The sequence below is a fragment of the Psammomys obesus genome, unplaced genomic scaffold (assembly GCF_907164565.1).
Source record: "Psammomys obesus unplaced genomic scaffold, mPsaObe1.curated_primary_1811, whole genome shotgun sequence".
NCBI classification, from domain to species: Eukaryota; Metazoa; Chordata; class Mammalia; order Rodentia; family Muridae; genus Psammomys; species Psammomys obesus.
In genome coordinates this window covers 317100-329442 of record NW_026594322.1, presented here as the reverse complement: position 1 = coordinate 329442, position 12343 = coordinate 317100, and positions in this window count along the sequence as shown.

Below are 12343 nucleotides of genomic sequence, written 5' to 3'. Positions count from 1 at the left end.
CTAATAATGATTTTTAAAAAGCTGTAATTTGAACATGCAGATTAAAGTAGCCAGGGACATTCTTCTAACACAGCTGCAGCCTTCCCACTTTTCTGGGCACTACAGATAGCCTATGTTCCTTTGTTTTCAAATTCAACATGCTTCTCTATAATTGTATTCCATTTTACAAAGTTTCATCCCTGCCTTTAACTCCTGAAATAACATCAGACTTGCTACTGCAACTTCAAACAAGAAAACATTTGAACTCTACTACTGAGCCACAAAACAAAACAAAAGAACAAACTTCCATTTAGGGGAAGAGATGCATTGAAAATTTTACCCAGATGATAGTTTACTGATTTCTCTCTGTCAAAAGACAATGCAAAGGCTGTGGAAGGACATCAGCAGCAGAGCACATGCTCAGAGTGAACAAGGCCCTGGGTTCTGAAGATGCAGAGTTCAGATCCTAGCACCCACACAACAAACTTGGCTACCTGTAAATGCCTGTAATTTTAGTTTTAAGGCACCTGATGTCTTCTGGTCTCTGCTCACCACAGGTGTATGCACACACACAAATATGTACACATGTCATAATATGTGTATACAGAAGTAGAATATTACATAGCAATAAGTGTTGGTAGCTACTGTCTTTCCTATTGTGATTTGTCTGTATCACTCACACAGATGCATACACACATACAAAATGAATTTTTATAAGCCAATTCACTACCCAGAAGTTCTAACTCTAGAAATATCCTAATGCTAGTGTGTACAAACACAAAATGACAGAAGTACAAAGTCATTATATCACTATTATTGGTAATAGCAAAGGAATGGGAACTAGTTAAATAAATTACAGTTGTCTTTCAAGTGGAACAAAACTATGAAGCAATTACTTACCTAAACTCTCCAATATTTATTGAAGAAAAAGAAAGCTTTCCAATATATTGCTAAGTGCAAAAAGCAGGGTACAGAATAGCTCATAAAGGCATCATTTGTTAAAGATAAAATTAGCTGATCCAAAGTAGACTGTATCTTTGCTTATCAGCCATAAGACACCCTTGGCAGATTGCATGAGTAATGACAGCAGTCTCTTGAGTGGAGGGCAATGGGCAGTACTAGTGGGCAATCAAGGAAGTAGACTATTACATAGCAATAAATGTTGGTAGCTATTGTCTTTCCTATTTGTGTTTGAATTTCACTGATGTTTCCATCACCCAAGCAAGACCTAGAACACTGTTCTGTTGTGCTTGTGTTTAATCTCGAAACTATGTGACCATTTAAAAATTCTTATGTGTATTACTATTTTGCTTGTATGTATATCTGTGCATCATATGTCTGTGTGATGCTCCCAGAGGTCAAAAAAGGTCATTGGACCCCTGGAACCAAAGTTACAGACAGTTGTGAGCCACCATGTGGGTGCTGGGAACTGAACTTTAGACTTCACAAAAGCAGTGAGTGCTCTTTAATCACAGAGCTATCGCTCCACCTCCATGAGCCTATTATTAATTAAAAACAAACAAACAAACAAACAAACAAACAAACAAACATATTTCAGGACTGGAGAGATGGCTCAGTAAAGCACTTGCTGTATAGAAGTATGGAGACCTGAGTTTGGGTCTTCAGCACCCATATAAAAACTAGGTGTGAGGCTGGTTGCGATGGTGCACACCTGTAATCCCAGCACTCTGGGAGGCAGAGTCAGGTGGATCTCTGTGAGTTCGAGGCCAGCCTAGTCTCGTAATTAGTAATTCCAGGACAGCCAAGGCTACACAGAGAAACACTGTCTTGAAAAACAAAAACAAAACAAACAAACAAACAAACAAACTAGGTGTGACAGAACATGTCTGTAATCCCTGGGGAACAAAGACAGGAGGATCCTCAATGCTTGCTGGCCAGCCAGCTGAGGTGAGCTCCAGTCTGTCTCAAAAACTATGGTGGAGAGATAGCAACATGGTTCAGTGGTGAGAGGAGAGAATCAATCTCAGTCCTTTGACTTACACATATACAATGTGCAGCATACATACCTACACACAAAATAAATTAAAATGTAATAAAAATATAAAAACATAAAAGCACAGAGTATTTTTATTTTAAGATGTCAAATATGATAGATCTTCATTTTAAATAACTGCCAAGTAAATCAAAGAGTACTAACTCATACAGATTACTAAATTAGCAGGAAAAAAACAAGCATCTGGCCCAGCTCAGCTAAGAACCCAAGAAGAAGATGTGATATGTCAAATTATTTCACAACTATGGGTCTTGGGTTTTAGGGTTTTCTGCAATGTTAGAGAGCAAACCAGAGCCTTATATGGCCTTACTAATGTTAGGCAAGCATTCTAACACTCAGCTTTCCAGATGCCTCTTAACTTTTTACACTTAAAACTTCAACACATGAAATCAGGTATGCTAATATATCATATAACATATTCAAATATATTTGTGATAGATTCTGTACAGCACCTACGAGGTGCTTGGTATAACCAGCACAGGGAACATCTACAGCATTTTAAAATCATAAAATTTTAAGTATCACAAAAGTACAAGCTAGATATGGTGACTCATGCCTTTAATCCCAGCAAGCAGAGGCAAGAGGCAAGAAGACAGAGGCAAGCAGATCTCTTTATTGAGTTTAAGGCCAGTGTATCTCTGTAAATTTGAGATCAGCGTACTCTACAAAGAGAGTTCCAGGACAGCCAGGGCTACTACAGAGGCCTGCCTCTGCCTCCCTGAGTGCTGGGAATACAGGTGTATGCCACCATGCCTGGCTTTTCTCAAATATTTCAAAGTAAATTGTAGATATGCCATTTCATCTGTAAATTTATTTTAAGTGAAAATGTTTATATATCATCATTATATATGATTTATTATAGTTAGTGAAATTTAAAATTCACTTTCTTATTGCTTTCTTATACTCAGTCTATAGCTGAGAGACCAAAGAATTGAAAATTGGTTTTAGGGGGATTGGTTTGGGGTCTGGAGCACAAGCCTAAACAAAGGCCAGCTAGGTGGAGACATGTCCAGCCACCTGCAGAGAGGAACTAGCCTTACAGAATTCTTTTCCTGCTCCCTAGAGATATATAATTGCTAGGAAACTGCCCAGATGGCCAGGCTGGAACCCTTTATGATCTTGGTGCCTAAAGTAAACCAATCATTTCAAAAGTCAATTTCTCCTACCCAATCATGTAACACCAAAGCACATAACACGCTGCTTGTGGTTTTGCCCTTTAAAAACCTTGTTCCCCTAGACCATGGGGCCTCATTCCTCCTCTTCACCAGGGAGGCTGCTACGACCTGGGCTCAAGCTTGTAATAAAAAGATCCTAATGTGTTCTGCAATGGACTCGACTTCTGGAGGTCTTTTGGGGATCTCGCGATCTGGGTACAACATAGCCTTATTTCCCCAATTACCACAAAAATTTTTATCAACTTTTTGTTTGAGTCAGGGTTTCTCTATGTAGTCCCTGGTGCCCTTCACTATATGGACCTTGGCCTTAAAGAGATCCCCTGCCTCTGTCTCCAGAGTGTTGAGGTTAAAGGTATAAGACACCATGCCCAGCTCAAATATTTTTTGAATATGTACTTTAAAATATCTTTTAAAATTTGTATTTATTATGTGAGTGTGTGTGTGTGTGTGTGTGTGTGTGTGCATGAGTGTGGGGGCACATGCTATGCTATGCGTGTGGAGGTCAGAATGTGGGAGGACATTCAGAGGACAAAATGTGGGAGTCAGTTCTCCACCTTGGGCTCCAGGATCAAAATCAAGTAGCCAGACTTTTGTGGCAAAAGTTTCTACCCAATAAACTATCTTGCTAACTCTAAAATATCTTTTTACAAAATTATATTTTGTTCAAACCAGAATCCAAATGAGTTCCACACACTTGATTATTATGCTTAAGTCTTTTTGTTCTTCCTTATAAGGCAGTTCCATATCCCCTCCTCCGACAAAAATTTTACCCCCTTTTTCTTTCTGTTCCTTAGACTTTTCTGTAGCCCTCTCTCTCATTCCCTCCCAAAGGACTAGCCTATCTTTTTTTTATCTTTTTGTTTTGTTTTATTTGTTTTTATGTTTTTTGAGACAGGGTTTCTCTGTGTAGTCTTGGTTGTCCTGGACTCACTTTGTAGACCAGGCTGGCCTTGAACTCACAGTGATCTGCCTGCCTCTGCCTCCCTGAGTACTAGGATTACAGTAGTGTGCCACTGTGGCAGGCTCAGACTTCTTATAAAAAGAAAAAGTAGCTGGGTAGAGACGGGGCATACCTTTAATCCCAGCACATGGGAGGCAGAGGCAAGCAGAATTCTTTAAGGCCAGCCTGGTCTACAGAGAAAGAGTTCCAGGCCAGGGTTACACGGAGAAATCCTATCTTGAAAAAAACAAAAAGGAAAAAGAAAAGTATGTAGCTCAATACTAAAGAAATTACTCACTGCTTATTTGAAATTCAAACTGACTTTTGTTTGGTCTAAATCTGGCAACACTACATTAGGAGCAGCATCTACATTTCTGGAAAAATGTTCTGTGGTGTTTTTCAGCACATGCTTCATGCACATTGCCGCAGAACATACGAAAATGTCTGTGAGGACTGCAGCCTGCTCCCCTTGCTGAGAGATTCTCTCTTTAAATTAACACAGAGGTTTCATTTATTGGTGATCAATACCTCCTCACTTATTTCTTTAGGAGTTGCAAACTGGTCATTTTCTGATCCTATCTTTCTTTAGGGAATTCTCCTTAGATAGCCTTTCTGGGAACTACAGAGCTAGCTCAGCAGCTCCATGTACTTTTGCTATTGATGAAAAGAAAGAACCACTCCCACAAACTGTCCTCTCACTTCCACATGCAGTACTGATGTGTACATGTCCACACACATACACATACACACACACACTCAACATGAAATAAATATTTAACGATTTTTTTTCTTAATTGTAAAGGTCAACATGGTACTTGTCACTTAGGCGTGGTGCTTGATCTGAATTTTGTCTGCAGAACCAACATAAAGAGCCAAGTGTAGTGAGGCCCATCTCTAACCTAGCACTCCTACAAGGCCTTAGGTGAAGACAGGAACGTCATCTGCAAGCCAGAGGGCTCTTGCAGCATAACAGAAACAAGACAGACACTGCTTCAACAATTAGGACAGTGAGAACGGACTCCAGAAAGTTGTCCTATGACCTCCACACCCAAGTTATGACACTCATACACATGTACACATAAAAAAGTGCAAACAAGATAGTCCTACTAATCATTCCTTTTTTAAATTTTTACTTACTTAGCTGTTTTTTGTTTTATTTTGTTTTTTTGAGACAGGGTTTCACTGTGTAGCTCTGGCTATTCTGGAACTCACTAGATTAACCTTGAACTCAGAGATCAACCTGCTTCTGCCTGCTGGGATTAAAGGAATGTGCCATTATACCCAGCTCAATGATTCCTTAAAGTTCCTATTTTTATTTTTATTTTATGTATACACTACATATGTGTCTGGTACCTTTGGGAGGTCAGAGGAAGGTGTTGGGTTTCCAGGAACTACAGCCATAGTCTTTGTAAGATGACTCAAGAGTAGCAAGCAAGTCTTAAGGGCTAAGTCTTATCTCCACTCCTAGCCCCCAACTGACCTCAACAGTCAATTCTGTCCTCTATCCTAGCCCCAGGCAGTCACTGACCTGTTTTCTGTCATTAGAAATGGGTTTCTATTTTTTTTTTTTTTTAGCAGTTTTCATAAAATAAAATCAGGTAGTTGAAATATATATTTTTAATATTTAAAAATATTTTTATTTTCTAAGACAAGATACATAGTTCAACTGACTTGAAACTTGCTATTGAGGCTGGAGAAATGGCTCTACTGTTTCAAGTACCTTTTTTTTTGGGACAGGATCTTTCTATTATGTATCGCTGTTCAGACCAGGCTGGCCTTGAACCCAGAGATCCGCCTGCCTCTGGCTCCCAGGTGCTGTCATTAAGGTGTGCACCACCATGTCTGACTTGTTCTTATAGAGTCCAATTGTTCTTATGGGGTTCAATTCCAGCACCCACATGGTGGTTCACAACCATCTGTGACTCCAGTTGTAGGGGATCCAATGCTCTCTTCTTACTTCCGTGGGCACCAAGCACACGCATGGCACATATGCATGTAAAACATCCATACATTAAAAAACAACAAACCAAACCAATCCAAAAAAACCCAAGAACTTACTCTATAGCCCAGAAGGCCTCAAACTAGAAAACCTACCTCACAGCTGTCTGTCATTCCAAGAGCCTACACCCTCACACAGACACACAAGAGGCTAAACACCAGTGCACACGAAGTAAAAACAAACTAGAGAGAGAGAAGGGGAGAGAGCAAACTGGCACAAAGGAAATAAAGAAAAGGGGGATGGGAAGGTCACTTGAATCATTTAAATTCCAAGACTGTAATAAGGCCTTTGTGTAAACTAAAACTTAACTAGGTTGTGAGGGAGGATCTGAAACATTTGTGTAAAGTCTTAAAAGGCAAGGGAGATCAAAAGATTTGAATTTATTATCCAACAAAATTCTACAGTGTTTAACAGGAAAAGAGTAATACTTCATGTTTCTTATGCTCCCAAGTATAAGTACGTGCTGCCAGGTCTAGCCAATCATTATTTTACAATTATACAACATGAATACTAAGCAGAGATTTTTCTATTTTGTTGAAACTTTACCAAATCTTCTTACTTAGGACTTTGAAAACAAGTTGAAATAATCATATTGTTTTTCATATCTGTTTTTATATTGAACTTGAATAACTGCTAGTAAAAAAGAAACTTCTGAGCATTTACACAATAAAACAATAAATCTTAAAAAAACAAAAGCAAAACAACAACAACAAAAACAAACAAAAAAACCCCAAGCTTGTGAAACAAATACACATATACTTAATGACTTAGAAAAAGTCATCTGTTCAAAACCAGACAGAACGGATATTTGCTAAGAGTTTTATCTGGCTTTACACAGGGACAAATCAGTATCATGAACCCTAACAGTAAGTATCAAAATTTCAAAAGTGTAACTATCAGATTCTAATATTGCCTTCTTGTATGTTTCAAGATTATTTGTTGTTTCTTATAGAACTCTTTAACCACTATAAAGAAATGAAAAACTAAATCTAAGGTCTATGTAATGCTCTTTGTCAGTCAGAAAAATGAGTGATGATGGCCCAGTTCTAAAGCATTCACATTTTTCTTTAATTATTTCATGCACCATCCCAAATACTTCAGTTATCCAATAAGGAAAAACAATCAACAAAGGACTCTAGGATAACATTAAATCTTAACTTTATTGACATGGACTTCTCACTCTATAAAACACATATTTAAGGTATAAAATTTGGTAATTCTTACTATATTCAGATGTATATAACCATCAATCACAATTCAATTTTAGAACATTTTATTGCACATAAACACACACACACACACACACACACACACCTACCATTAAATTTTAAAGAAAGAGCTCTCCTAAAAGATTCAATTCCATAATTATTGAAAATAAAATTAACTAACTATGGGGAGTTCAAGGTTATCCTCCACTATAAAACAAGGTGGAAACCAGCTTTCTAGACCAGCTTGTGCTTTGCGAATGCCTGTCTCAAAATATAAAACAAAATAGGAAAACAAAAACCAACCACAGTCACCGAGCAGTGGTGGCTCACACCTTTAATCCCAGCACTCAGGAGGCAGAGGCAGGTGGATCTCTGTGAGTTTGAGGTCAGCCTGCAGAGTAAGTTCTAGGACAGCTAGGGCTATATAGAGAAACCCTGTCTCAAAAATACCAAACCAAACCAAAACAAAAAAACCCAAAAACCCAATCACTCAAATAAAAGAGAATACACATACGAAATACATCTCTACACTTACAAATAGAGAATGAAAATCTCAAAATATTTAGATAAATTAGAAGGGCAAAGTGTGCATGTTCTAGGTAGCCACAGTGACAACGGTTATCCCTGGGCTAAAGGTGCTAACCCCCAAGCCTGACAACAGAGTTTGAGTCCCCAGAACCCTCCCTTCCTAAAACAACTCCCTCAAATTGTCCTCTGACCTCCACATGAGTGGGTGTTTGTACTCAATGATGCATCCCACACACAAATACACAAAAGTTAAAAACAACAAACAGACACAATATAAACCTAACATTCTCAATCACTTTTCATAAAAACGTTTCTGTACCTCAGGTTAAGTACTAGATTCCTAAGAACACACAAGAAATTCCATATTCCAAGAGGCAAAATAAAAAGTAAAGAATAGAGTATACGCTTCCCTCTATAAGAGCACCAGTTATTTCAAACTCCAGGGATTATCCTATCTGTAGATGACTGAGCCTACAACAGAAAAAGGATGGAGACAGCTGCTTAAAGCAACAGCTGCAGAAGAGGAACAGATGACACTCAATGGAATTCCCTGGGCCAGGTGTGGGTTTGACACTAACTTGTGAGTTACAGCCATATTACTTAAAAAACAAAACAAAACAAAAACAAAAAACCCAACTTCGCAATTATTTCTGTTTGTAACTAAAACAAAACAAAACAAAACACCAGTTCACTTATGGTTAACTATAAATACAATTTGCTTCAGTACCCTCTTAATAGGTTTACTAAGTTTTTAAGTTTGGTGGTAATCACCTAAAAAATAACACAATTGCTGAACCAGTCATCTTAACTCAACACAGGTAGACTACTCTCTAAATAAAGAGATTTAATTCTGGATGAGCTCCCAAGGGTAGGTAGTAACCAATGCTGAGTTAAAATTTTGCTTTACTTCAATCTCAGAAAGTTGTCACTTAAAGATTTTTTGCCAGTTTGCAGACATAAAAGCATGTAAAAAAAATTGTATCTCATATGTTACCTAGAAAAATAATGGCTACAAAGCAGTCTAAATTTCCAAGCTGGCTCAGCAGTGGTGGTACATGCATTTAGTCCTAGCGCAGAGGAGGCAGAGACAGATGAATCTCTGCGTTTGAGGCCAGTCTGGTCTACAGAGTGAATTCCAGGCCAGCCAGGGCTACACAGAGAAACCCTGTCTTGAAAAACCAAGATAAATAAATAAATAAATTTCCAAGCTGATACATGATTTCAGTCAGGGCTAAAACCCTTTAGAAACATTTGCCCCCATGGAATCAGGCATTACCTATAAAGGAACAATGTTGAGAAAGCATCAATTTAGAAATAACTTCACTTGGGCATGGCGGTGCACACCATTAGTCCCAGCACTCTGCCCAGCAGAGGCAAGCAGATCTTTGTGAATTTGACACTGGCCTGGTGTACAGAGTGAGTTCCATGACAGCCAGGGCTGTTATACAGAGAAACCTTGCCTCTAAAAACCAAACTTAAAAGTAAATTAAATATATAAATAAATAAAAATAACCTCATTCATTGTAAACTAAATAATTAACATGTAATGGTGCTATCCAATTAATCTTACATTTTTTTGCAAATGGATAGAATGAGGAATAATTTTATTTATTCAAAACAACTATATGAGTCTGCTAAAAGAAAGAATGGATAGCTATATACTGGCCACACTAATTTATGCCAGCAGTTTTTGGTTGTTTGGTTGGGGTTTTGTTTGTTTTCAAGACAGGGTTTCTCTGGGTAGCCTTGACTGCCTTGGACTTCGAGGCTGCCCTCGAGGATTCAGAGATCCACCTGCCTCTGCCTCCAGAGTGCTGGGATTAAAGGAGTGTTCCTGGGTAGAACCATTTATCTATCAACATAACAGATGGCTACCTTAAAAAAAAAAAAAAAAAAAAAAAGACTACAACAGATACAATACAGCTTTGCTCCTCTTTGCTGGTAAAAATTTGAACAAGTAATTGTGGCCTGGATACAATGCACTATTCCAGATACTAATTAAATACTAGTATTATGCAATGTTGTTTTTAAATACTTAAAGAAGATAACAAGGAGGACCCAAGGAGGATGCTTAAATCTCACTCAGGAGGGTTTAAAATAGACAGGTGAAGTGGCTGAAGAGAGGGAACAAGGCAGAAGCCTAGCATAACTGTCTTCTGAGAGGCTCCACCTACCAGTGGATGTAAACAGATGCTGAGTTTCACAGCCAAACATTGGGTGAAGCATAGAGAGTCTTGTGGAAAAGCGGGGGGCGGGGGGGGCGGGCGTGGGCATGGGGAGGGAGAAGGACAAAAGGACCTGGAGGTGCTAGTAGCTTCACAAGAAGACCAACACAGCCAACTAACCAAGGCCCAGAGGGGCTGTGGAGACTGAAGCACCAACTAAAGACCATATATAGAGTGGACCTAGGCCCTCTACAAAGATGTAGCAGATGGGCAGCTCAGGCTTCATGTGGGTCCCCTAGTAAGAGGAGGGGGCCTGTCTCTGGCAAGTCCTCTGTTGCCTTCTTTCTGATCACTCCCCCTGGTAAGGCCTCGCCAGGTCACAGGGGAAGAGGACTCCATCAATCCTGAGGTGACTTAATGAGCTGGGGTGGGTAGGTGGACTCTTATCTGAGGAACAGTGGAGAGGGAAGAGGTAGGGAGGGTGGGACCAGGAGGAGAGGAGGAAGAAGGCTATGATCGGGATGTAAAGTCAATAAATTAATTAATTAAAATTTAAAAAATTGACAATCACTTTTTTTTTTTTTTAAAGGGTCTCATTTGGCCCAACTGGCCTTAAATTCTGAGAGCCCAGGATGACCCTGAACTTTGGATCTGCCTACTTCTACTTCTCAAGTGCTAAGCATTTGGGACCATGACTCCTTTTATGTGGTGCTAGGGACAGAACATTTCATGAATGCTGAATGAGCACTCTACCAATTGAGCTCTATCTTCAACTGAAAGGACCAGGCCTGAGCCCCCAATAAAAAAATCACACCCAGGAACTAGCCCATGGGTTACCAATTCCAGAAACAAGACAATAAAATCCCCTACCCAAGGAACAGCTTGAGGATTACCACAAGAATGGGAAGGTATCTTATCTCAGGGTGGGGCATCTGTGCTGGGCAGCCAACCTTGTAGTAGAACATACATGGCACAAAAAATACCTAACATTCCTGAGGTCTATGGATAACTCGCTCAATGCTAGTTATAGTTAGCCAATCACTTTGTAACAAGCTTGCCTTTGCTGAATATCACCCAAATATGTAACTGCTAAGCTGGTTCCTGGTGACTTTTGGGTGATCTTGTTTAGATCTAGTACCTGGTGACCTTTGGGAGTGTCAGGTCTGATTCTCTCAGCTGGTGCTTATGACTGGGCAAAGAGGACAGGAAGGCAGGACTTAGAATTGAATGTGTGGGATGTCTCAGAAGAGAGCAGGAGGAAGAAAGGGGGTGAAGGAGCTCGTCATTAGATGGCATGGACCAGGAGCACGTGGCCAAGAGAAATTTTCCATAAGAACATACTAATGGAGCAGAGTCTGCCTGGGAGTCATCAGATTGGCAAGTTACAGGCATTTCTGTAGGTTTTAAAGGTAGTAGGAATAGAACAGCTCAGAACCTGTCCAGCATAGTGCCTACAGCTTAATAAAATAAGTGTTTTGATGTTTACTTGGGAACTAATATGAAAAAGGTATGGTAGATACCCTCCAATAGATACCAGAAGAACAAACTATGCCCCCAGAAAAATAATTTTTGATCTAGTATACTCTTTTAATGCCAGCAATAGAGAAGCAGAGGTGGGCAGATCTCTGAATTCAAGGACAGCCTGTTCTACAGAGTGAGCTCCAGGACAACCCAACTCTGTCTCACAGTCTGTTCCTCTGCTGAACTGTTCTTTGGGGTTGGAGAGGTGGGTGATGGTACCATGGATTAAGAAACATATTAGGTCCTTCCTCTCCTTTAACACTGAGTCTACAACTATGACTCCTACTGCTGCAATTAGCGTTCCTATCATTACACAACTGTTTCCTGTTTGGAAGGCAGCTCAGTAGTAAAACACTTGCCAAGCGTGCTCACGGCCCTCAGCTCCATCCCTAGTACTACAGGACTAGGTCTTGGCCATGCTGTTATGCAGGCCGGCTTCAAACTCTTGGATTAGGATAATTCTCCTGTTTCAGCTTTCGAGCAGCTGATGCTAACATACAGGCAGTCCTACTAGCCTGCCTTTCAGGGGCCTAGAAACCTCTGATATCATCATTTGATGCCAGTCAAAAGGACCTGCTACCACCCCATGGTCTCTTACTCTCTTACACTCTCTCTTGGTCTCTGTCTCTTTCTCTCTTTGTCATGGGTTTACTCCTCTTTCTCCCTCGCTCCTCTCCCCCCCCCCCGTTGTACAATAAATCTCTTTATATCAGACCTGTTGTGTGGCATATTCATCATTATTCTAACAGTTGGTACTACAGTGTGTGTGTGTGTGTGTGTGTGTGTGTGTGTGTGTGTGTGTGTGTGTGTGTGT